The sequence below is a fragment of the Canis lupus genome, chromosome 17, assembly GCF_048164855.1.
Source record: "Canis lupus baileyi chromosome 17, mCanLup2.hap1, whole genome shotgun sequence".
Lineage (NCBI taxonomy): Eukaryota > Metazoa > Chordata > Mammalia > Carnivora > Canidae > Canis > Canis lupus.
In genome coordinates this window covers 28,343,472-28,369,304 of record NC_132854.1, presented here as the reverse complement: position 1 = coordinate 28,369,304, position 25,833 = coordinate 28,343,472, and the positions used below count along the sequence as shown (strand labels likewise).

Genomic DNA, 25,833 nt, shown 5'->3' with positions numbered 1-25,833 from the left:
CTCCACTGCCTTGTTTGTAAAATAGGGTAAGAACATTATGCTTAGAAATGGCTGAGTAAATGGAGGTATCCATCATGTGCATGCCAAATTGGAGAAGATAGGAAGAAAGGATACTAGTTAAGAGTTCATTTTAGTAACTTAGCAGTGAGATGATAGTTCTTAATGAGGTGGGAGTGAGGACTGATTTTTGTCTCTCCCCAGGAATATTTGGCAATGTCTAGAAGCACTTTTGTTTGCCACAACTGGGGGTGAGTAAAACCAGCATGCAGTGGGTAGAGTCCAGGGATTGGCTAAACATTCTACAATATGTAGGACAGACCCCCAGCCCCACAAAAAGAACTCTCCAGCCCAATATATCAACAATGCCTATGTTGATAAACTCTGTTCTAAGCTAAGGTGTGGCAGTGAAGATGGAATGAAGAAGACAGATTGAAGCAATGTTAGTGAAGCTAAATCAAAAGGTCTTGGTGACTGACTTGATGAGGAAAGTGCCATAGTTACAGGGCTGTGGTCTGAGTTGTTTATCCTGGCACTAATCAGAGTACTTTGGACATAACATGGTATTCGAAAATATTTGTTGAGTGAAAAAAGAAATACGTGAATGAATGAATAAATGAATGAATGAAAGGAGAAACAAGATTTGAGTCTAGTTTATTGGCTTGGGCCATTTTGGTAATAATGGTGACAGCCTCTGAAGGACAGGGAAGAGGAAGGGGAGGTGGTGTTGGGGGAAAGATGGAGATTTCAGTAATGGACTTGAGATATCTAAAGTGAATTTTTATAATGTAGATAGACCAAGCTGTTTAGTTGTTCAATGCCTTGATTGTTGATTACACCAAATGGGATACATTTTTTAAAAATGGGAACTCTCTTTGAATCTAAAAATCACATTGGAGATTTATAAATTATAACAAAAGATGAATTCAAGTTTTTATGATAGCTAGAGAAATCTACATTTTTGCATTAATTTTCTGAGGAAACCATATTTTAAAACTTCCAAAGATGTGGTTTTAGGATGCTATTTCCTTCCATGTCTTTCTTGCCCAACCTCACTACTTTGGCTCTGAAGTGAAGTAAAAAAAAAAAAAAATTCTACTCAAGCCATTTAAGCACCAGCAGCAGTGGGATTACTTCTACCTTCAGATGTGGTTACTTGTCCTCTACACTCATCCCTTCTCCAAAGCCATTCTGTCTCCAAGGGCCCATCTGTCATTGATCTATTATCCAATGGCCTATAGAACTACAGCGGAGACATTTTCCCCAGGGTTCTTTTTGCCTACACTCAGTGCCACTCAATGGCCTTGTTGAATGGTTTCTACACCACTGGCAAAGCACAGGAATGGCAGATGCAAGAACACTGAGGTCACTGCCACTGCTGTTTTTACCCTGTCACTCCACTCTGAGCTTATCATTTCTCTTCATACATTCTTTACCATGAAGAGAATATTGCTTTTTCTAAGCCTTTTCCTACTCGAAAAGCCACTCTGTTCTTAGCTTTTACAAATCATTCCCTAAAACCAGTTAGAGCAGATTGCCTAGTGTATTTGCAAAGTGCTACACCATCATGCCCAGGACAGAATCATGAAACTTAACTCTTCTTATCTTGGGGATGAGATCCATCCATGGATCATCTCTCTCCATGGATGAGATCCATCCCAGCCAGAGCATCTGTTGGTGAACAGACCTTACTTCAACCTTCTGCTCAAGGATATTCATCTTTAGTAACCTTCATCTTCTTAGAGATCACAGCAGCTGTCAGTTCCATGAATTCTCATTATATTTTCCAGAAACTTCTGGAGTCTTTATGCAAATAGCACATGTGAGGGCCTGACCTGATTATTTTAGTCTGATCAAGGTAGACACCCAGAATATGTTCCATACTTGTCCTTTCCTATGTAAATTTTTAATGAATTATATTTTATTTTCATATTGGTACTGAAGAGAATTTTGTTCTTGGTCTCTCTGCATTTACTGACACTTAAATAAGAAGGAGCACTAGTTATTCAACAGAATTAGCTATTCAAAACGTAGCCATATAGACATTATACATTCTGTTCTCTGAAGCTCTTGTTAGGCACCTTTAGGATACGATATACTGCCTAACTAGGATCTTAGCCAGCCCCTTTGAAAGGGAGTTGTGATTGGATTGAGTCCTTTCATCATGGCCTAAAATTATTTTTGGTCAGACTTTTAAATCTTAAGTCCATCCTGTGATTTCTGTGGTCAGAGGGTTTGGCAATCATGCTTTCCAAAAATATTGAGACATCAGGAAGGCCCTGAAACTAGTGCAGATGTCAGCACCTTCATTTATAAGAACTCACACTGCCGTCATGGAAAACATGCTAATGCCAGAAAGAGGGAGGAGAGATTAAAGGAGTTCTAGAAGCAACAAGTCAGAGCTGGATTTCCTGGTGGTGGTGCATGCATGCACACATAGAAGGATGTCAGAAAGAGTTTTAAAGCTTTTTTTTTTTTTTTTTCAAATCTAGCAAAGGAACATTTTATCCATTTGTCAGACCTGTGAGCTCTGCTGCCTCAATTGCATTAGCTTTTTGTTCATTTTTAAGCGACTGAAATAATGAAAACAAATTCCTTGTGAAGTCTCGCCAAAAAGCATCAGGGGAAATGGTATCTGTTCATGTATTGGATCAGAGTTCACACTCTGACAGAGTATTTTCATGTCAAAACGAGTATCTCCATGGTTATGAAGTCCTCTTCTTGTCAGCTATTAAATTGCTACCAAGGCTACAGGTAGGGCTTTTTTTCCCTTCATTTTAAAATTTCCTCCATTGAAAAAAAGTAAAGAAAACAAAAGAAGACATTGAGTCATTGATTTATACAGAAATCCTAATGTGCTACTGAGAAAATGATGTTTTGTGTGGTCACATGATCAAAGTTTTCTCCCATGAAGGATTAATCTAGTTCTGGGAATAGTTCTGAGAGTTTTTATATCCATTTTTCTGAAGCTTGAAGAGGCTTCAGTGTAACACCGCACCCCAAGAGGTCTGTAAAGTTGTTAAAATATTAAGAAAGACATAATTGTTAAAAGACTAGCTCTTAAATAAAATCCCTGGTGGAATATGAAAAATCTCCTAAAGCTACAAGGCGACAGTGTTGCATTGAGGACTGATGTAACTCAGTTCATTTAGAAAATACCATAAACAGCTTTATTATGGGGATTTGGTAAAGAAATCTTTCATTAATAGGAAATATTTGGCTCTACACTGCAAATAAAGTGATGTTTACATAATTTGTTAAGATCTTTCAGAGATTCAATATCCTCTGCTCAGACAACATGAATACTGTATTAAATATATGATTTTGAAAAAAAAAACATAAAATTCAGTTGTGGGTAATGTGATTTCTTATTTTGAATTGTATGCTTTTGTTGTTCACCGGATTCATTTGATGTAGTTAGGAGAAATAGTTCAAATCCCTACTGCAGACTTACGTGATATAGATAGTCTTTGATAGTGGATCTTGTTGGGAAAAGATATGCTCAGATTGTGAATCTTCAGATTCATCAAGGGGAATCTGTACTAGATTCCCAATGGTATATGTAGAAGGAACATTTCAGTCAAATACACTGTTGACTAGTATGGGCTTTGACTATAAATCCAATGAAATCCTGAACCTGCTGATCTGGCCTAGATCGAGCCTTTGCACTTCTGTTATCCTTTGGATTATGCCTAGAATTTGAACTAGTCCAAGTAGTCTGTTTTATCTCCTTTCCCTGAGGACAACCCTGTTATTCATCAGTTAAAACTCCACCTGTGTCCTTGGCTCAGCTCAGAAGCACATTCCCTTGGAATAAAACAGAGGTGGTGGTGATCCAGGTATGACCCAGAAACACTAAGTAATCTCTAGAGGTTAGAGTGTAGAGCCAAAAGCCTCTAAATCTGAGGCAAGACAATTCAATTTTGAGTATCAGTGAACACTGGGGTTAGCCTTTGGTGCGCCAGGTTGGGTGGGGAACTAAATAAATGTACATGGCTAAGACTTCCTTCTCCTCCTGTAGCCCCTTGGACTCTGCTGGCTTCCTTTTGAATCTATAGGAGAGCCAAGATTTTATCCTGTAAGCCAAGAGAGAGGCATGATGAAATAGGCATTTTGAAAAGAGAAGCTAGGAGTTATTCAAATAGCAGATCAGAAGTAAAGAAGGCTGGAGCCAAGACAGTCAAGTTCATTAAAACATTCCAGGTGAGAGACCAAGAAGATGGGCACAAGGAAAGAGAGTTGGTTAAAGAAATAGTAATGGAAAATGACTCTCAAGATGCGATGGAAGATCCCCAAATAGGTCAACATGAGCTTTTCTTTTCTGAGCTTATCAAATGGCATGGGAAAAAAAAAAAAAGAAAAGGTATGTACAAGATAGGAATGCAATAAACCAAATATCCAGTATGTAAATGATTTCAATGATGGCAGTAAGTGATAGAATAACCCAAACTGTAAAGAGCTGGCTAATACCTCTGTATGTTCTCCTCTGTAACTAAGACAGGTATTAATTTTACATTACATAGCACTAAGTCTTCACTTTGTACACATTTGATAAAGTTCATCCTGTAACAAACTACCCCTAAATTATGCATTACGGTGCTCTGTTTCCGTGTGCAGCAGTCACTCTTCCTTAGTGGTTTCTACCCTATGAGATGGTGGTCCCCTAGCACATAAAAGCATGTGATCATTATCGTCCATCCCCTGGCTTCATTATTATTTCACAGGATGGACTGCAGAAGATAAAGTATAAATATCCCTTTCTTACTATTCATTACCAGTCGCATTTTCTCATATTCAATTTCATTCTTCCCTTCCAAGAAACCTAAATAGGAGTAGATATTGATTTTTGAAATGTGTTTCTTAATGGTTAAGAAATGGCAAACTATACCCTGAAATGTAACTTTAAATGTGTATTTTATGTCCTTTGGATAAAACAAAGATCTGTGCTTTGTTCTATCTTTAGTGCTCCTGCCACATATCAGGAGACAGATTATTTTGTGTTTAGCAGGAAAAAATATTTTTACCATTTTTTTCAGTGTGTAGAATGAATAAAACTAAAATTTCTTGCTTTGCAAGCCCTTTTACAGTTTAGCAGAATCAAGAGGGGAAAATTCACCTGCAATTATGATAAACAACCTGACAGGACACAGACTACAACCCCCCAAAAAAATTCTGATTGAAAGATTTATCTCCTGGAAGAAATCCATGCAGATAAAGTGGCTGGATAAAGCAGGATGGAATAGCACGCAATTGAAACTAGTTCTTACATTTTTCATGTAATGGCATTCTTTTGTTCTTTGTATTAAATATTCTACATAGTCTCTATATTAATTGATGGAATTAAAGCAAGCTAGATATTATGTGCACACGCATCATTTCTGATTGGCCCGATTTGAAAGCTTACTGGGGCATGAAAAAAAAATTCATCACACACACAATGCTTTCTTTCTGAGCAGCCTAAGGAACACAAGACTGGAAACAGAAATGGGAATGTGTTCTGAAAATCACAGCCTTGAATCAGCAAGCTATCAGTTTCAGAATAAAAGCACATAAGACTCAATGTGAGGATATTATCCTCAGTTTAACCATGAAAAGTACATCAAATCCCAAACTTCACACCGTAGTTCTCTTTAGTCACTGACAACACTGCTGATGGTGGTTTTCCTTATAGGCAAATGCGAAAGAAAACCTAGATTTTTGTGTGCAGTCTTTGCTGGCTAACAGGGTCAGCTTCATGGGGCAGTCACTCGGGTCCCAGTGCCCAGAAGGGCCCTGCATTGGGTTAAATCTCTGCTGTTGCTGAGCATTGAAAATTTTAATAATTTTTGAACAAGGAACCCTGCCTTTTCATTTTGCACAGGGTACCTACCACAAGTTACAGAGCCAGTCCTGCTTGTCGTACTCAACATTTTGGAGCTCAGTCTTTTTGCCTTATAATGGCAGGACATGAAGCTTTTGGATGATTTTTTTTTTTTTTTGGTGTTTTGTTTGTTTGTTTTTCTTTTTTAGAATTAGTCTCACTTTTTGGAGCTGGTTTATTTATTCTTTTGGACTTGAATAACTCATGTCTCTGATGGCAGGGTATTATTCTATTCTTATTCGTGGAATTAGATCTCCCTTCCCTCCCCCATCTGCACACACAGTTTAATAACATGATCTATTAGTTACAGATCATGATATGAGATAGAGCTCTAAGTCAAACTTTTGTCATAAATGCAGAATACATTCCTCTGGCCTTTGTTCTCTGAGTGGAATCTCAGTGCCTCTTTCATACACTCCCTTGCTTTTTCCCTGATGGGTCTTTCAATGTTTTTACTTGATACCCCTTCTTATGCAGCTGTCAGAACTGTGCTTCAGAAAAGCCTAACCAAAAAGAAAGAAGCCAGATTTTCACAGACATTTTGATTAACTTTCCCCTTTTAAAACACTTTTGAATTTTAAAATGCTTTCTGTGGAACATACTTAGTTCTTTACCTACTACTGCATCATGTGAATCAGTACTAACTGAATTATAACCAAGTAATTATCTCTTGCATCTCTATTAAGGGAATTCATGTTGTTGATATGGTTAATGTTGTTTCGTTTTGTTTTAGATTACAAGATTTTTTTTATAATTAGATATGGTTTTTTTTAAGATTTTATTTATCTATTCATGAGAGACTCATGAGAGACTTTTCAGAGAGAGAGGCAGAGACACAGGCAGAGGGAGAAGCAGGCTCCATGCAGGGAGCGCGACGTGCGACTTAACCCCGGGTCTCCAGGATCTTCACCCTGGGCTGAAGGCGACGCTAAACCGCTGGGCCACCAGGGCTGCCCAGATATGGTTAATATATCCTTACGTTGGTTTTTTAAAATGTTAAATGTTATGATTTTTTAAAGATGGATATCCTAGCTTCTTCTAAAACATGAGAGGGACTAGCATCAGTGGTTCAGCTGTTCTTAAATTAATGAGGCCCAATTTATCTACCATTTTCTTATGGGTAGCATTTTTGTGTCATGTTTAAAAGATCTTTGCCTATTCTAAGCTCATGAATACTCTTAAATTATTTAAGAGAATACTCTAAATTATTATCCAGAAAATGTATTGTTTTACTTTTCACGTTGAAATCTGTTCCACCCGGAATTCATTTTTGTATATGATATAGGATAGTGAGATGGAATTCAAGGTTTATTTTTATTCTTTCTCTGATTCACACAGTATCACCTATTGGCGGAAAAAAAGGCAAAGGAAACTATCATTGCTACTGGTTGTGATAGCACCTTTCTCATCAATGAAGTATTTGTATATATGTGGGTTTGTCTCTTGAATATTTCTGGGATGTTTTCAATAAATTTACCATCTATCCTTTAATCAATAATGAATTTAATTAAAATTGCTTTAAATTAATTTTAATATCTGGTGTTGTAGGTTTTCTAACTTTGCTTTACCTCATCAAGGTAGTCATTGCTATTCCTGGTCTTCAACATTTCCACCTTGAGTTAAATCAACTTCTCAAACTCCACAAAAATATCTTTTGAGATTTTGACTGGGAATGCATGGAATTTACAGATCAAACTGAGAAATGACTTTTCTTATACTATTATCTAAATCATGGACATAGTATATGCAACATTGATTTAGATATTTTAAAATTTATTTCGATAATGTTTTCTAGTTTACCCTCTTATGCACTAGTGTTAGATATAGTCCTATATATTTAATTTTTGATATTATTGTAAATAACAATAGTATATATATTGTAATTATATTGTTTTTAATTTTAATTTCTAAATTGTTAGCATTTTATTAATATAATTTATTTTTGTATATTGATTTTGTATGTACTGACTTTGATAAATTCACTTACTCTAATGGTTTGTCTTTTGGATATTCTATGTATATTCTCATCTCTACTCTTCAATACATATGTATTTTATTCCTTTTTTCTTGCCTTATTGCATTGGCAGGGCTTCCAAGAAACTCTTAAATGGAAATGGTGATAAGCTATCCTTATCTTTTGAGATATCCTTATCTGAGAAATAAATTTTTCAGCATTTCATTAAGTATGATATTTTCCATGTTTTCTTTGAAGATACTGTATCAGCATATAAGGAAATTTTCTCCTACTTCTATTTTGCTAAGAAGCATTTGTTATTTTGTTTTGTCTCATCATGAATGGTTGTAAATGTTTTCATTTAATTTTTGACATTTATTAAAAGGGCTACATGCTTATTTTCTATTTCTTTTAATATAGTGGATGACAGTGATTGATTTTTGAGTGATAAATCAGTTTTGCTTTCTTTGTGGGGATATATTGTTTTCCCATATTGTTGAGTTTAGTTTGATATTATTTAGTATGTTTGTGCCTTTGTTCACAAATATCTGTAATTTTCCTTTTTTTTTTTTTTTTTATGTCTTTGCCAGGTGTTCCTGTCAAGGTTACAATGGCCTCATAACATGAGTTGGGAAACATATACCCTCTATCTAGACTATAAAAAAGCTTGTGCAGGATTGAAATGATTTCTTCCTGAAATATGTAGAATGATTCTTCTTCGAAGCATCTGTGCCTAGAGTTTTCTTTGTGGGAAAGTTTCTAATCTTTTTAAAAGATTTATTTAGGAGTCAGAAACTTAACCAATGGTGCCTCCCAGGTACCCCAGGAAGGTTTATAATTTTGAAATCAATCTCCTTCATAGATAATAGCATAATTTAGGGGGCTTTTTATTTCTTTTTTGGTATCAACTTTGATAAGTTCTCTTTTTTTCGAGGAATTTAACTTATGAAATTAACATAAAATTGTTCATGATCTCCTTTTGCTATATTTTAATGTGTGTGATTTTTAGTTTTTTTCTCCCCCTTCTAGTGAATGTATTTAAGGCTTTAAAATTTCCCCTTTAAGCACTAATCTTCCTACATTGTACACATGTCACTCATTTCCAAATATTTTCCAATTTCCTCAATTAAAACTTTGATTTTTATCTTTACAGCACAGTGAGAACACTATAAACTCTATGCCACTGTTTTCTGTTTTGTTTCCACGCTCTGTGCCAAAACCAGCTTATTTCCCAAGGGCTTGTGGGGCTCACCTCAAAGTATTTCCCCTCTCTCTGCAATCAAGGTTTAATCTTCAAGGATTCTGGTTTTAGAATCTTCAAGTCCTGGCTGCATTGGTTTCCTTTTATAATGTTTAATGTTTTCCATCTCTTTTTTTAAATATTCAGATTTTGTAGTTGTTCTTTGTGAAGGATGAGTCTGATAGAAGCTACTTCCTCATAGCCAAAAGCAGTTTCCTTCTTTAAAATTTTACTAGTAAAATGCATTTCACTTCTACTTATGTTATACCACATTTTTGTTCAGATTATTATTATTATCTAGAGAATGGCAATCTAGAGATATTGAGATTATTTTTGAAAATATTTAGTTTAAAAATTAATCATAGTATTTCCCTTTACTTTATGTGTCTTAATACAATGGGCTGTATGTATGTGTGTGTGCTATTTCAATATCTGATTTTATTTTCTTGAAGGTTGCCATGGCAAAACTGGCTTTTAGGTCGGGGGAGAGGTGGAAAAAAGCACCAAACACTAGTAATTTTTGAGTTTGATCAAAATTTATTCCCTCCTATTCCTATTTATTCCTTCTTGTGTATAACAGTATGAGAATTGCTATGTGAGGGATGATGGTTGAAAACTCCTATTAGTGAAGCTGAAACTTACATGGGATGTTCTCTGATTTATAGATATAGGTCAGCACTTTCAAATAGTTCTCATTTGTTATGTTGCGAAGTGTTTCTTACTGCTGAAAACATTGAGTATTATTGGTGGCTCAGTAGCATTATCTTTCTCAAGAAAGATCAATCCCTAAAAATGTTCAGTACTTTAATGTCACTTTTTGGAATGTATCAATCACAAAACAGGTGATTTATTCATTATGCACAAATGAGTGAATTTTGATGTGGTCACTTGGATCTATGTCCCATTTGTGATTATTTCTTTAATTCATTAAACAGAAAACAAGACTTCTCCTGCCAATGTTTTATGCTTTCCCTAAGAAGCAATATGCTTGCATTTTTACTATCAGATTGCTGTGAATTCCTTATGTTAAATTATTTATATCATATGACTTTCCTTAGTAAGCTTTGCAGCCTGGACCCACCCTGGAGACTCTGGACTTAGGGCACTGATTCTCTGAGTGCCTTTTCTTAACCCATGATTTTATCCAGATAGGCTCAGGTTATGCTGAGCATCAAGGGCAACCTTAAACAAGAAAAGACACACAAAAATAATATCTTGCAGTTTGAAGAGTGGAAGAAGAGAGAGAGAATTAGGTTATCTCACCAGGTTGTCCTGGGGCTGAGAGAGGAATTATGTTCTGGCTATATATATATTAAGAATACAGAGTAATAATACTGGTTCAACAGGTAACTCAGGAAAATCATATTTCCCTAGCCACACTAAATAGCTTTAGGTCTTTCTTAAGTAGTGATATCAGAGCTACTTTCTTTTTCTTCACTCTGGAAAACTGACTCCCTGGATCAGTAGTGTCCCTTTCCCTCATCTTTCATCCAGTTGGATCTGTGAGTGGAAGACCACTGTGGAAACAGTGTACACGCAGGGTGATTAAGTACGGCTGCATGGAGAAGGCTTCTGAGCTGGAGATAGGCATGACCTACAGAACAGCCTCCACTATATAGCTTCAGTGATTGTATCATTTTGTTCTCTAGGATTGCTATCCTCTATTTGAAACAGATCTAATAGAGTGTACATTAAATTGCTTCAAAAGCCCTTGAATTCTTGCCATTATTTAAGTCAAAAGCAGCCTGATGACAGTGACACAGTGCAACTGATGTATTGTCAGGGTGGAGAGAGGGAAGAAAACATTATTAGAAAAACCTGGGTAGCACCTTAGTCTGCTCAGGTTCCTATAACAAATTCCACTGAGTGGGGGACTTACACAGCAAAATGTGTTTTTCATAGTACTGGAGGCTGATAAACCCAAAATCAAGGCACCAGCAGATTTGGTGTCTGTTGAGAGACCACTTTCTGGCTCATAGATGGCCATCTTCTATGTGGTCATAGGGCAGAAGAGGTGAGAGAGGTCTATGGGTTTTCTTCTGTTAGGACATTAATTCCATTCATGAGGGCTTCATTTTCACCTCACAAAAACCCCACCTCCTAATATCATTACATTGAGGGGTAGGATTTCAGCATGTGAATTTTATACAGTCTACAGCAAGTAGACTGTAGGCTATGAGTTAGTTGCCTTTTTGGACTGTTTTTGGAAGGGGAACGATGCCTCAGGAAGGTCATAGTCAATTACAATAGTGTGAAGATTGTATCAGAGAAGCACCTGATGAGGATATAGTTAGAGTGAGAAAGGAAAGGGTGGGGAGGGCAGCCCGGGTGGCTCAGCAGTTTGGCGCCGCCTTCAGTCCAGGGCCTGATCCTGGAGACCTGGAATCGAGTCCCATGTCGGGATCCCTCCATGGGGCCTGCTTCTCCCTCTGCCTGTGTCTCTGCCAATCTCTCTCTCTCTCTCTCCTCTCTGTCTCTCATGAATAAATAAAATCTTAAAAAAAAAAAAAAGGAAAAGAGGGTTGGTGCATTTTACTACCTCTCTATCAGTTTCCAACATTTCTAAGTTTCTAAGTTGGGATACTTGCTTATGAAGCAATACCAAAATAGTTTGGATTTCTTGGAGTCTATGGAGGAACGTCAACATATTTAGAAAATGCAGGATATCTCTTGCATGGTTGGTGTCTGTCCAGCATCTGTTTAATTTCTCTAGTTCCCTAAAACAAACTAGCTAATGAAGACTCTAGCTCCAATCCCATTTTTTCTTGCCCAGACAAATGGTGAAAAATTTCTTTATTTATAAAATATAGTGGTTAAATTCAGTGATTACCAAGGTCCTGCCAGCTCTGATCATTGAACTTTTGTGAAAACTGAGGTTTTGTGACTTCTCACCCTGTTTAAATATTAACATTATAGAGTACTCACTGGTATTTCAGGTGATTTAAGGACCCTTCTGTTCATTCCAGCTACGATAGAAACTGCCAGGTGCTTAACATCAAACTTCGTTTTCTTCCAATGGGTTGCCAATGCCTAGATGCCAGAGATCAAAATTGCCTTTTGGAATATCATGTGATAATTGATATCACAGCAGTGCAGCCAATTCGAGAGAAAGATGACACTTGTTATTTTTCAAGAGAGCAGTTCAGGTACAGGCAGAGGGGACTTTGGTGTTTCAAAGTGAGCTTGCGGATTAGGGGCAACTCACAAAGCTGGTGCCAACTGTCTCTTTTGGCAGGTCACCAATGTCACTCAGATCACCACTTAGCAATTATAGATGTTAATAACTTTGAAGTTTATCAATCTACCTAAAAGCAAAAGCAATCATCTGAGGAGTCAGGTTATTACTCATATCAAACATCATTATTGTTTCTTTGCCCATCAGAATAAATATGTAGCTCAATAGAGTAGAAAGGGACTTACATTAGGAGTCAAAAACCCAGTTCCTAGGATTTCATAAAGTATTTGTTGGACATTCTTAGGGTAAATCATTGATCTTCTCTGAGCCTTTCTCCACATCTAAATTTAGAAATAGTCCCTACACAACACCATTTTATAAGATTGCTAAAAGACCCAGAGAGAATATTAATTCACCTCTAGTTTTGTAAGTGAAAAAACTCAGACTCAGAGAATTTTATTCACTTAATGTCTCCAGGAAACTGGAAATTCAGTGTGCTTTCTATTAACTCTTATCATCTCTATTTTGAAACCAAATGAGATAATGTGTATGAAAGCTATAATATAAAAACTGTAATATATTGTACTATATTGCATGGTATATTGGCAAAGGAGAACAGTAATGATATCTCTCTTCCAAAGGAGAAAACTAAGGCACAGGAGGGTTGAAAGATTGTTTGAAATCAGCTATCAAGGTCTAGAAGTCAGGCTTTTTAATATACCAATTTCAGTAGTATCTCCATGAGAATATACTAGATGGAAATATTATTTTCAAGGGGGCTAAATGTACTTGTCACTAAGTGGCAGTATAGAATAATGGAACAGGCGTAAGCTCTGGAGGCTGGCAAAATGGTTCCAAATCAGAACCCATGTCTTACTAGCTATATCACTTTGGATAAATATGTAGCTCCCTGAGTATGAGATTCCTCAGGTAAAAAATGTAGATCTATATAATCAGTAATAATACTACTGGATACTTATGGAACATTTTTATGTCATAATTACTCCTTCAGTTTTACTATTATTGTTTCAATGGTTTTAAATTTATTAGCTCTGTGTATCCCCAGAATAGAATTATTGTGATAATTTTAAGATTAAATATGCTGAGCACCTGTTTCCTTCTTTCCTCTCAAACATGACAACTCTAGAGGTTTGATATCCATGCTGGTGACAAACCATATACCATGGAAAATTGTGACCCAAATTAGGAAGTACGAGGATGGGAAGGGGAAAGTAATGGGATTCATTGTTTTGTATCTATCACAACTTAGAGATGAATTATTGATGTTTAGTGTTTTTCCAAGCATTATGGACAGTAATGTTCTGACCTAACATTATGTCAATTCTAGCCAACCTGAAAGGAATAACAATTTCATTGGTTTTTCAATTGATGTTGTTGGTCCACAATATGATGTTGTCCACAACTGAGCAAAGATATTTTCCCTCCAAGAACTGTTTTCTTATTCAAGGATGGGCAAACTGCATCCATTACATAGCACATATCATTTGATTCTTGTAATTTTATCTGGTTAAAAAAACATAATGAGAAGGAACTAATTTCACAGGAGATGTTTCTAAAGAAATTATACCCTATAATCAAAATCAAAATTGACTTTCCAATTAGAAAAGGAATTCAGGTCAGGAATGTGAACTAGCAATTTCAAAATATAACCACATATATTGTTTAGAACAAATATTAAGAACAAACTCTTTTTGCTGCCCTATTTACCAGAAGATCTTTTCAGCAGTTTCTGTAAAATCTTACCTTGTTGCCAAAGAGTGATTTGAGGTTCAAAAGCAACTGGAGAATAGAGCTATTATTTCTGTGACTTTTCATTAATTCTGAGCCTTATGGTGACTGAACATCTTTCTTTCCAGAAGCTCAGAGACATTGTTTACTGAGCTACTATGCTAATTTGTACTTTGGAACAAAGCTTGAGCTAGTACCTCCTTCAGAGATGGTGCAAATGAATTGGGTAGAAGCAATGGTACCCAGATCTTGTAGTTTTGGAGATTGTCAGAACTTCAACAACAAAATATTTCACAATTACTCTTAAATCTTTATCTTTAAATATAATCTCTCTTCTGAATTCTAAATATATTAACCATGGATGATATAGTCACCAGAAGACCCAAAGGCACCTCAAATTCAACTCATCCCATATGTACTTAAAATATTCTCCTCCAAATCTGCTGCTTCTTTAGTATTCTACATCTTGATTAATGATTTACTATCCACTTAGATGTCCAAGCTAGAATTTGACCATCATTCTTGATTCTTCCTTTTGTTTCAGCATTTGTATCCAGAGAATCTCTCCTGACCATCAATTCTACTTCCAAAATGTCTTTGAATCTGCTCATTCCTCCTCCAACCATTATCCTCATTTTCTCTCTCCTGGATTATTGTCATAGCTTCCTAATGGGTCTGCCCGTCTCCAGGGTAACCACTTTCCATTCCACCCACTGAACTGCTGCCAGAGTGTGCTTTCTGAATAACAAATCTGATCTTGTCGCTCACACAATTAAAATCCTCCAGTGGATCCTAGCCACTTACAGCATGAAAATTCAAACCCTTGAGCATAGACTGCAAAGGCTATTTTTGACCTGGCTCCTATGTCTTTTATCTGTAACCCAAAATGATCCTCCCTGAACATCGCACGGTTTGGTTTCATGTAATCATCTCTAGTGTTTCCATGGCTTTGCACATGCAGTTCCCATGCCTGGAACAGCTTTCCCCTTTCCCACCCCCTACACACCTACTCACAGTTCAGGTGGCATCTGTTCTGGGCAGCTCTTCCTATGCCTCTCTATGCATATTCTGAATAATGATCTCATGCACATCCTTACAGTGATTTTTACTTCATTATATTTTAATTCATTGTTTATGTATTAGTTTCCCCCTTCTTTCTGTGTATTCATTTGAGCATTCTTTGTATTCCCAGCATCTCTCAGAGCACTTGGCAGTAGAGTAGGAACTCAGTACATGTTTGCTGAATATGAATGAATACTGAGGCAGCTGGCTTCAGTCAAAGCGCAGCAACCCCGGGCATGCAACTTAATGTCCTTTGAGACTTTGTCCTCATTTGCAAAACCAGGGAGGACAGAACCTATCTTCCTGTTTTCCAATGGGAATTAAATAAGATGGACATTCTCCATAAACAGTAAATCGACACACTCCTGTAAGTACATATAAGATCTTATAATTATTATGACCTATTATTCACTGAACAATATATTTCTTAAAAATGATTTATCAATACACATGGCAAGTGAAAACACATCACAAAACAGCCAAGGCTTTCCTTTCACTCCCATTTCCTTCACTTTCCTTCTTCTCACTATTGATGTATTTATGCTTGATGTGATAACCACCACCACTGGTGTCCCAAAGATGCCATATCTACATGATTCTGTGTGCTGTCCCCTTGCTCAGAATGTCCCTTCTCTCTCCTCTCCTGGCGAATTTATCTTCTAAAGTCTGACTTGAGAGTTTCATGCTCTTGCAAGCCTTTCCTGTCTCCATGAGGCAGAACTGCTCGAGCTCTTCTCTCAAACACCTGCGATATGCTTCTCTTATGGTTTGCACCACCATAAATAGTTTTTGTTTGTGTGTTCATCTTTTCCACATTCTATTGTGAGCTCCTTCTGGTGTCATCTCATTTTCCTAGGACTGTCATTACTGTTTCCCTGTGATTGCTCCCTGTGAAGTGAGTCTTACTCAGATTCCCAAACCAAAGGGCACAATACAACCAAAATATTTAGTCATCCACAGTCCCTCAGATTGTCAATCTTGCTTGAAGGGTTTGTGCTCCAGGAGACACCCAAGGTTCATGAGTTACTCTCAGATTCCCCTTGATGCCTGTCTGATGTCTGGCTGAGGCTCCGGAACATGTTGGAGGTTTCTCCAGGTCACCTGGCATTGTGTGGCTTGATTTATTTTAGAGCTTTAACTGGATGCAGTGTCCTTGGTTTCCCTCTTCATATCAATTCAGGTCTCCATATGAGGGTGGCACTCTTTCCTCTCTGGTTTCCTTTCTCCTGATGCCTGAATTTTTGCTCAGGGACCACAGCCCTGTGGCTTACCCCAAGCTATCTCATCCAGGACAAATGCCCCTAAATATCCCATCCCTCCCTTCCTCCTTCCCTGTCCTCTGTTTTCCTTTTTTCTCTTTCTCTTCTCACTCTTCTTTTCTTTTTTCCCCTATATTGACAGACTTTTTTAAAGGCTGCCAATTGTACCAAAGATTTGCTCGGTGCTAGGCACTGTGTTAAACACTGTACATGCATTATATCATTTTCCCTTACAATAAATCCATGAAGAATTACTATTAATATTTCCATTTTAAAAGAAAAGGACACTGAGATGTACAGAGATATCATGACTTGGCATACATAGGATTTCAAACAACCTGGGTCTACTTAAGTATAAAGCTCATGCTCCTGACCCCAGTGACATTGTGCATCTGAGGCATCTCTGACCACCACCACCCTTTCTCCTGTCTGCCTCTCAACACTTCCCCTGAGCCTCTGCTTCGCCACCCGTGGAACATAGTTTGCCTGCGTTGTGACCTAGATGATCATTCCCAGCTGCATATCCATGATCAACCTTCATTACACCACCTGTCAACCTCCCTACTCTGCCTTTCTTTATGTACCACACCTGATTACCTTCACCTCCTGATATATAGATGAAAGAAAGAACCGTGTGACCTCTTTATCTTTCTGTTCCTATCTTCTACCACAAGTGGGCCCCAAACAAATCCACTAAACAAATAGATTTTATGAACAATAGTAGAAGAAAGATGAATAGAAGCATTATTCAAAATTCTTTTGACCACAGATTATTTTAAGTACCATTGATTTTATATAGAAATATTTGGCATGTTAATTAAATATTCTCAAAGGAGATTGCCCAAAGTTGACTACTAGGCAGTCTGGTTGGTTTGGGTTGAATTAAGACTACATATTTAAACCTAAATGTAGAAAACTGGGTTCTTTTAAAGCTGGAAAGGGAAATTTAACCCCATAAAACATTTAATTGTGCTTTCTTCTTAATTTTAACTTTAATATTTTATTATAGTTAGAAGCAACCATATTGGTGATAATTTGTCTTTTCAACAAATTATCTATCTTAGCAGATAGAGAAAGAATGGTAATTGTAAATTTAAGTGTAGATAGGTGGCTTGGTCAGGATCTTACAATGAACCCAAGGAACTGCCTCCCTTTTCCTGATTTTGATCACTGGCAAATGCTAATCAAGTTTTTCGTTCTCAAGGAACTACTTATAAAATTTGTTAGTAAAACAAAGCTAATTTGAAGTCAGTTATTTAACTTGTGGAATCATGAATCACTGTAGACTGTATGCTGTTGACTGACTGCATTTTGTTCTGTGTAAAGTCACCTAAATTAGGAGCTTTCCTCTTTGAACTCTGAGAGCACGATGGGAAAAGGCCCATCCATGCATCTCTGCTCTACACTGTAATTGCTCTTGCAATTTGGTCAGTACCATTTGGTGTTTAGTCATGTGTGATAGACAGGATAATAACTCTCTCCCTCCCCACGATGTCCATGATCTAATCCCCCAGAATCTATGAATATATTATGTTGCATGGTAAAAAGAAATTTAGGTTGCAGATGGAATTAAGCTTGCTAACCAAGTGACCTTAAAATAAAGAGATCATTCTGTATTATCCAGGTAGGCCTAATATAATCACAAGGGTCCTTGAAAGAGGGAGGCAAAAGAGAAGGTCAGATTGATGCAAGAAGGACTCAACCTATCATTGCTGGCTTTGGAAAGGGCAACTACCCAAGGCATGTTGATGGCCTCTAGAAGCTAGAAAAGGCAAAGTAACAGATAATCCATTAGAATCTTCAGCAGGAACACAGCCCTGCTGACATCTTAATTTTAGCATGGTAAGACTCAAGTCAGACTGCAGACTTCTGACCTGCAGAACTATAAGATCATAAATATTTAAGCCACCAAGTTTGTGGTAATTTATTATGGCAGCTGGAGAAATATAATGTAACATCCCTATGATGAAGATATCCTATCTGTCCACAACCTTAGGAAACGGTAATCCCACCCTTTCCTGGATCATTTATGTATCTGACTTTGAATTTTGATGACACTCTCTCTCCCCAAATGGAGGACATGTCTACCTTTCTCACATCACTGCCTTTTCCAAGGGAGGAGTGAGTCCCACAGAGAAATGCTAGGGCTCCTGGTGATATCCTAAATTTATTTTTTAAACACCTTTCTTCCATCTGGGGTGAGATATTCTCAACTGGTTTGGAGAATGTTGAGTGGGGAATTGGCCATGTGCCATCTCACTTGTACCTGGAATTACTATTCTCTTTCAAATGTAGGCCAAGATGAGGGGCCAGGTCCTGCCTGACAGAGTTGACATGGTGCTTTTTCCTTTAAGTACCTAACAGTCTTTTAGTAAAGTCTGACTCCTCCCCACCTCTACCCCTTTACCACATATGTCTACATATATCAAACATGAATGGTGAAAAAGTTCCATGCTCTTGCCCATGCCATTTTCTGCACTCCAGGGAAATTGGGCATGTAACCAGACCAGAGTTTCTCTGAATCACCATATATTCTGTGACAGATAAGTAGTTTTCTGAGAATTTTAGATCAAAGAAAGAGGTAGATATGTTTAAGTTCCATTTGCTATCCTACCATGATACAAAATTAAAAATCAGATGGCCTCTGCCATCAAGGAGCTTGAATATCTATTAAAAAGATATATATAATATGATCTTTCTGGTGATAGATTTCTATCTGGTATGCACTGGTAACTCCTGCATAGCTGGATCTGTTTTGATTGGCCAAGACCATATTGCTTGGACATTTTATATGCCATATTGGCTCTTATGTATTTTGGATGTAAGAGAACCATGAAATTGACCTTAACTCATCTTCAGGGTGGAAATGGAAGCCTATTGGGAGAAAAGAGTCAGAACCTTGAAAAATTAACAAGAACTACAAAGCAGTGGAAAGAGAATTCCAGAGCATGGGCAAGGTCAAGATCCAAATAATTGTTGGCTGTGTATGGAAAGTACCTGATCCAAAGTGACAAGGGTGCTAAGTCCGTGCCTGGGGGAGCCACAAGACTCTCAATCATTGTCTCTAAAGTAATTTGGTTATGAATTTCTTAAAAAGGTGATCAGCATAACAATTTGCTTCCAATTCTTCTGTTGTTGAAATGAGTGTTTCTGGTTCCTTTTCCTTTCTTTTTTTTTTTTTTTCCTCTCAAATGTTACTCATTTTGGCACAAGATGAAATAGTCCCTCACCTAGCTCAAAGGATTACTGATTTGTAAAATGGCTTTTTCATTTTAATCTTGATTTTTAAAATTTTTAATTAATTTATTAGCCATCTATTTCTCCCTTATGCTATTTGTAATAGTTGAAAGCACAATCTAAATATCCATCAGTAGCAAGAAATATAATGACTGCTTAAGAACATGATTGGTCTGTGTGCAAATCCTCTCTGGAAATAGCCACAATATAGCCTTGAACTTAAATTTAGCATTTTTGAGTTCCTATTTTTGCCATTTGTAAAATGGCATTCATAACATCTGCTTCACAGAATTATTAAGGATTAAAACAGACAATTGAAACTAAAATTTGCCACATTACCTAGAATACAATAAGCTCACACTCATTAAAAAGTAATTTGTTTCATCATTTTTTTCTTTTTTCTTATTAAAACAACGAATTATTACTGCAGAAAACAAAACAATAGAGCAAACACAAAAAATACAATGGACATTTATGCTATTCCAAATTTTTGTTGTATGGTAGTATAACACAAAATGAATTATAAATGTAAGAGCATTAATGGTTCTAAAAATTGACACAAATACTTTAATACACACAGAGAGTATCAAAACAATGGACAATTAGCCAATACCTAAGAATTCCATTTTGTCATCATTTTCATGTGGATATGCTTTCTTTCCACTAAAATGTTTTTAAAAGTAGTTTAATTAAATTGCTTCTAGCTAAGTCATATGCCATCCAGGCAAATGTTAACTTTGGTGGCAAGAAGAGGCGAGGGCACAAAAGGCTTCTGTACTCTGTTAATGATCTTGAAGGTGGACCCTGGAGAATCTTTGAAGAATTTTAAAGCAGAGGCTGAGGAGGGCTTATCCCAGTTTTAGAGTTTGCAAAACTGAGACCTGGAAAAAGTTACTGAGGTATCCAAGTCACCCTAAGACAGAGGTGGGGGCTGTGAATTAAACCAAAAGTTTAAGTAAGTAGCCTTGAATCCTTTCTGGACAAGGTTAAGTAGGGCATGGATATGTATCAAGCAGTCCAAATGGATCATGTCTCTTTTCTGCCCTGTGGGAACTTCCAGGCATTCCTTTTTTTGTTGTCAAGTGTGTTACACTAATAAACCCTGGATACCTGTTGCCCACATTAGTATTCTAATGATGAAGGGGAAAAATAAATTAGTTGTTACTCTATTTATGAACCGGAGTGACTGCAAAAGGAAATAGTAGGTAATGCCTCATGGCTGCAGGGAAGCATTTTATCTTGAGTGGCATGCCTAAGGGTTACTGTCCAAAGCAGACACTTTTTCAGGCTGGTTCCTGCTTCCACTTATATTGCTTCTGAACCAGGAAATCTGCAGAATGTTTCAGAATTGCTTACTGGCCTTGTAAATTTTGCTTCAATTCCATCCGTGAAATATACATGCTCTTTGAAATGTCCAAGATCTTTTAAAAAATATGCTTCTCTGGTGACATGTCTGATTGACCGACGTTTGGACCACAATGGCACAAGAAAATTGTCAGTAATCAGTGCTGTGAATACACACGCCTACCTGATTCATCCACTGAGCTCAGCTTGGTACTAGTGCTTTTGTTTTACATTCATTAAAATTCCTAGCAGGACCAAAATGCTGAACATCACCCAAAACAAAACCAAACAAAACCAACCAACCAAAAAAGAAAAAAAAGGAAGAAAAAAAAAAAAAAAAAAGCTTAGGCTCAGATACAGCAATGTTGGTTAATGAAGAAAGAAAACAAGCCATTTATATATTGCTTATTCTTCTTTAGCTCATTGTAATTTTTTTTTAATTTGAAGTTCTGTGGCAGTTATAAAACCCCAAACATTGTTTTTCTTGCTTATTCAATCATCTCTTTGCCTCATGAAGATAAATTGAAGAGAAAAAGAAAACAAAAATTAATGGAAGATGTTTGGTCTTCATACTCACTCTGAATGTTCAAATATAGTATGCTATCCTTTCATTTTAACCAGATATTTTGGTCATTAAGCCTTCTAAAAATATAATTTTGCTGTTTGCAAGTTTAGGAAGTATATAGGGGCTAAAATAGGTGTTTTATTTCTATAAATAAAACCTCTACCAACCATATATTATACAAACATGCAATAAGTTTGATCCTTATCTTTGAAAAATACAAATGAAAGTTAATTCCAATTTTAGGAAATATAATCGTATCTTAAGGGAAAACCGTAAGCTATTCCAAGATGGAATTGTCTTTTGATATAAGCTATTGGGTTTTACTTTATTTCTTCTTGAATATGTGAGTACTCATTGCCATTACATTTACTTGTAGTAAGGAGTAAAGAGATAAGAATAGGTAACATGTTCTGCATTTTTTTAAAAGACACTGTGTGAAGCTGGAGGAACAACCATTTTCAGTAAATGTGGTAGAAGCTTCTGTTTGTCTCCACAGGGTTTGTTCACACTCTCTTCTGTGATAATACAAAGCTTGATTTGTATCAGTGACATATTGACACTAGAGGCAACACCACATATTCCAACTCCTTTGCTAGGTGTGGCCCTGGGACAAGTTCTGGATATGTGTATTCAACTTCTGGAACACATCTTCCATCTTCCTCCTTTTTCCTGCTTCATGTGGTCGTGATGGCTGGTTATTCATCTTGAACTATGAGGATAAGGAAGCATTCTAGCAATGGCAGCATGGGAAACTGGAAGCAACATGTTTTATAGATCTGACTATGGAATCACCAGGCCATCCCTAAACTACCACAATCCAGACTTCAATGTAAACAGAAAAGAAGGTTCAGAATGTTTATGCTTTAGGTATTTAAGATCTCTATTATAAGCAGACAAATATAAACCCTAATGAAGACAGAATTTGGTGCCTCAAAGTTGAATGGTGGCCATAACAAAACTAAAATGTAGATGCTAGTGGCTGAGAAAATGGAAGCCAAAAAACCAAAAAGTTCCTGTTATGTTGAGGCAACACATTGGATGAAACAACTACTATTACCTCTTAGAAAGTAGAGTGCATACTGTGGTCATAACATGAGCAGAAATTTTAGGAAAGTTTGATATATTATCTTACATTTGTTACTGGCTGCTGCTTTAGCAGAGTCCACATAAGAAGTAAACTGAGGTGTGAGCTAATCAATCTGGTAGCCAACTGCATCCTGCCATACAAATTGACCAAGAGTCTAGCAATCCTAAATTAGTAAGTAATACTAACTACGCATACGTCGTGGTGCCTACAGTGTGCCAGGCACCATTCTAGTGCTTTATATATTTCACATAACTGAAGTCTCCCATAGTACAATAAAGTCCACAGTGTTTCTAGACTCCTTTTACAGATGAGAATCAAAGAAGTTAAGTAACTTTCCAGTTGCACATCTTACTTACAAGTGAGGAACCTAATTTGAATTAGGCAATCTGAGTTCAAAGTTTGTATTCTTAACTGCTGCACTAAACAGTCAGTAGTTTGGACCTTGTGGAATTGAAAAAGCAAATTGCTTTTGTACCCTAGACAGAGGCAGTTCTAACTAAAGGCTGCAAATAGGGCAGAATTAGCAGAAGATAAGGTCGCGCCTCTGAGTCTTTCTCAAGCACCTGCAGTTAAGAGTTCTCTGCCAGACAATGGGAGCCAGCTCAGTGGCAAAGATCAGATGAAGAGTGTTGTCTCCTACCCCAGTTCTTTGTTTCAAAGGGCCTTAAGAGAGCCAGCCTGAAACATGAGAGAAGGGGGTTGGGCAGAGCCCAGAGGCGGTAAGTAAAAGACCTGTGTGTTCGGTCTTAAAAACCCTGACTCTACAAGATTTCTATCTGTGGCTATTAACACATACAACTGAGCAGAAGCAAATAAACTGGAAGTCCATTAGATTTTTGAAGAAATGATTTTACTAAAAACTCAAAGTTCTGTTCAATCCCAAAAGCATTTGCTTGACCTCAAACCAGTACCAGCAAGACACAGGCTACAAAAGCTGTGCAAGTCCAAAAAGGACACCCTCTCCAATGTCCACCTCAGATGGGGCCCAGGGGATAGTGAACAAGGGAGCTTCATTCAGGGGAGCTTTCTTATGAGATAATCTAGGAAATTGTCAACTGCCAATAAGGGAGTCATCATGAAACCTGCCCAAGAAGCTGTAGCTCCCAAGATGGTTCTGTTTCCCATTCTTCCATGTCATCAAGCTGCCTGCAATCCTTACTATTGGTGCTGTTTTTCCTTACTAATAAATTTGGCTTTCTCCCACCCATCAGGTGTTTCCTTCATAGAAGAAGGAGAATATAAGTATTGGAATTGTAATAATTTTTCATAAAAAAGAATATGAAGACAATTATGAAGCCTCTGCTCACCACATCTCCTCCTCTATGCCATGGCATTTCTCCTGATCCTCTACTTAAGGCTTTCCTAACTTTCTCTTCCTCTATGAATGACATTTTACAATGATATCACTTTTGTAAAATAATGGTGATGCCCAACTGGGTAGAAGATCTCAGTAAGGGTTGAAGGTAATGCTAGATTAAGTTCTCTGCAGATCTGGAGTCACTTTAATCTCTTTCACTTTGACATGTCAGAGATGGGAATGAGGTTCCAGAATAAACAGTAAAGCGACTTCTAGATAACCCAATAAAAGAAGAAAATATGGCACATTTCCTGTAATTCCAGATTGTGTAGGAGGACAAAATATAATCAGTGGAGAGGAGATTGATTTTGTACATTAGAAATGCTTTTATGTAGTTTTGAGCTCTGATTGAACTTGTTATTTCTGGACTCCATGACATGACTTTATATCAGGGTAATGTGTTTGTCTACTCAATTTGTATAATGTGTCCAGAGTCTCAAGAAGTAAATGGAGGCATTATCAATGTAAATGAAGAGTTAGCCCTCAGCTGTGATGCTCTAGGGATGGATATCCAATCTAGATGTAGGTTTGTTGGAAGGAAAGTAGAGTGTCAGTGTCAGTTATCTGTGATGGCAGATGAATATAATATTAAGGATTGCCTGATAAACAACTGTTTTCCCTGAGGAAGAGGATTTCAGGTTCTTTTCTTAACATCTAGTCTCCAGTGAGAGATAAGGACACCCAATGATCTGGAGAAAGCAAACAAACAGATTGGCCACTGGAAGGGGGAGAAGAGCAACTTGCACCCAGAGGGGACAATGTAGTAGATGTCCTACAGGAACAAAGCCTTCCTCTGGCTCAGGGTTGGTATACAAACATTGGATTGTTGCCGGAGCTGGCAGCAGATGGTGGTGAGTCCTCTGCCAACACGTGTCCTTTTCCTTTGATAATGGTGTCCAGAATTCTTGATGAATAGTTGGGTAAATTCTCTAAGTTTCTGGGTGGAGACTCAAATCAATAGAACTGTGACACCCTTGAAAGATAATACTGGCTTTAGTTAACAGAGGTGTCTGTGACAGGGTGTTACATAATCGTGAATTTTCTTTCTTTTCTTTTTTTAAGACCAGTCAGATCAAATACCCCAAAACTATACTTTTTACACCAGATAATTTTTTTAGAACACTGAAGTCTCCTTAAGATGGTAGCAATTCAACATTCGAAATGGGTTTGAGTCACTAGGTAGTTTATACAAAGTTAGCCCTGGTTTTAAACCTATCAAACTACCTTTAGTTATGTCACTGGCCCTGATACACAAATGTGGAATAAAATTCAAAAACACTTCAGTGATAGAGGGGTGGGGACTACAGAATCAAGCACCAATATCATGTGATAGCCTGTTCTAATTCAGGGCAACAAAACAGAAACAGAAAGTATTGCTCTTAACTGAATTATTGAGATAGACTTATATAAATAGATTTATAATCTACCTGTGTAATTCAGAACAGAACACCTACTTACAGCATATACTAAGCCCAGACCATAGTGTGTGAAAAAAAAAAAAAATTCAAACTTGTTCCATTGTTCAATCTCCCTTACCTGACCAGTCAATTTGGGCTACCCCAAAGGTTGTATGTACGTTCTGTACAGGTATCAGAGACGTATCTGAGTACAGGTGCCTCTGTTAAGCTATCCATCATTTCATCTGGCCTTCAGTCATTGGATAGGAATCATTATTTCTTTATAGTCGCATCTTCCTATAAACACACAGCCATCTCCTCTCTTCCTGAGGCCCCAACCTGGGAGGCATGGAATGAGGGTAGAGGGACTTCATTTCTCTCCTGGGATTCCAAGGCTACCTCTGTTCAACTTGCTTTCTCCCATCCATCCTGTCTCCCTTCAACCCAAATGAATAATCTTCTAGACTGTAGCAAGGGAGAGGTCAACAGTCTTACAATTCTTCCTTCCCGCCCCCCCCCCCCCCCCGCCCCCCGCCATTTATTTTGTCTT

At 37.3% G+C, this 25,833-nt stretch overlaps 2 long non-coding RNA genes across 2 annotated transcripts in view; one reads left to right on the top strand and one right to left on the bottom strand.

Annotated features, from left to right (window-relative positions):
• LOC140608355 (uncharacterized) overlaps nt 1–14,274 on the bottom strand; it is a 49,049-nt gene extending 34,775 nt beyond the window's left edge. The window contains exons 1-2 of the long non-coding RNA XR_012010367.1: nt 13,991–14,274; nt 11,977–12,081 (exon numbers count right to left, since the gene is read on the bottom strand). This is a non-coding gene — a long non-coding RNA (uncharacterized lncRNA). The remainder of the gene's footprint in view (nt 1–11,976; nt 12,082–13,990) is intronic.
• Nucleotides 14,275–15,316: 1,042 nt separating this feature from the next.
• The window catches only part of LOC140608354 (uncharacterized), a 78,580-nt gene continuing 68,063 nt past the window's right edge, over nt 15,317–25,833 (top strand). Inside the window, exon 1 of the long non-coding RNA XR_012010366.1 lies at nt 15,317–15,404. This is a non-coding gene — a long non-coding RNA (uncharacterized lncRNA). The remainder of the gene's footprint in view (nt 15,405–25,833) is intronic.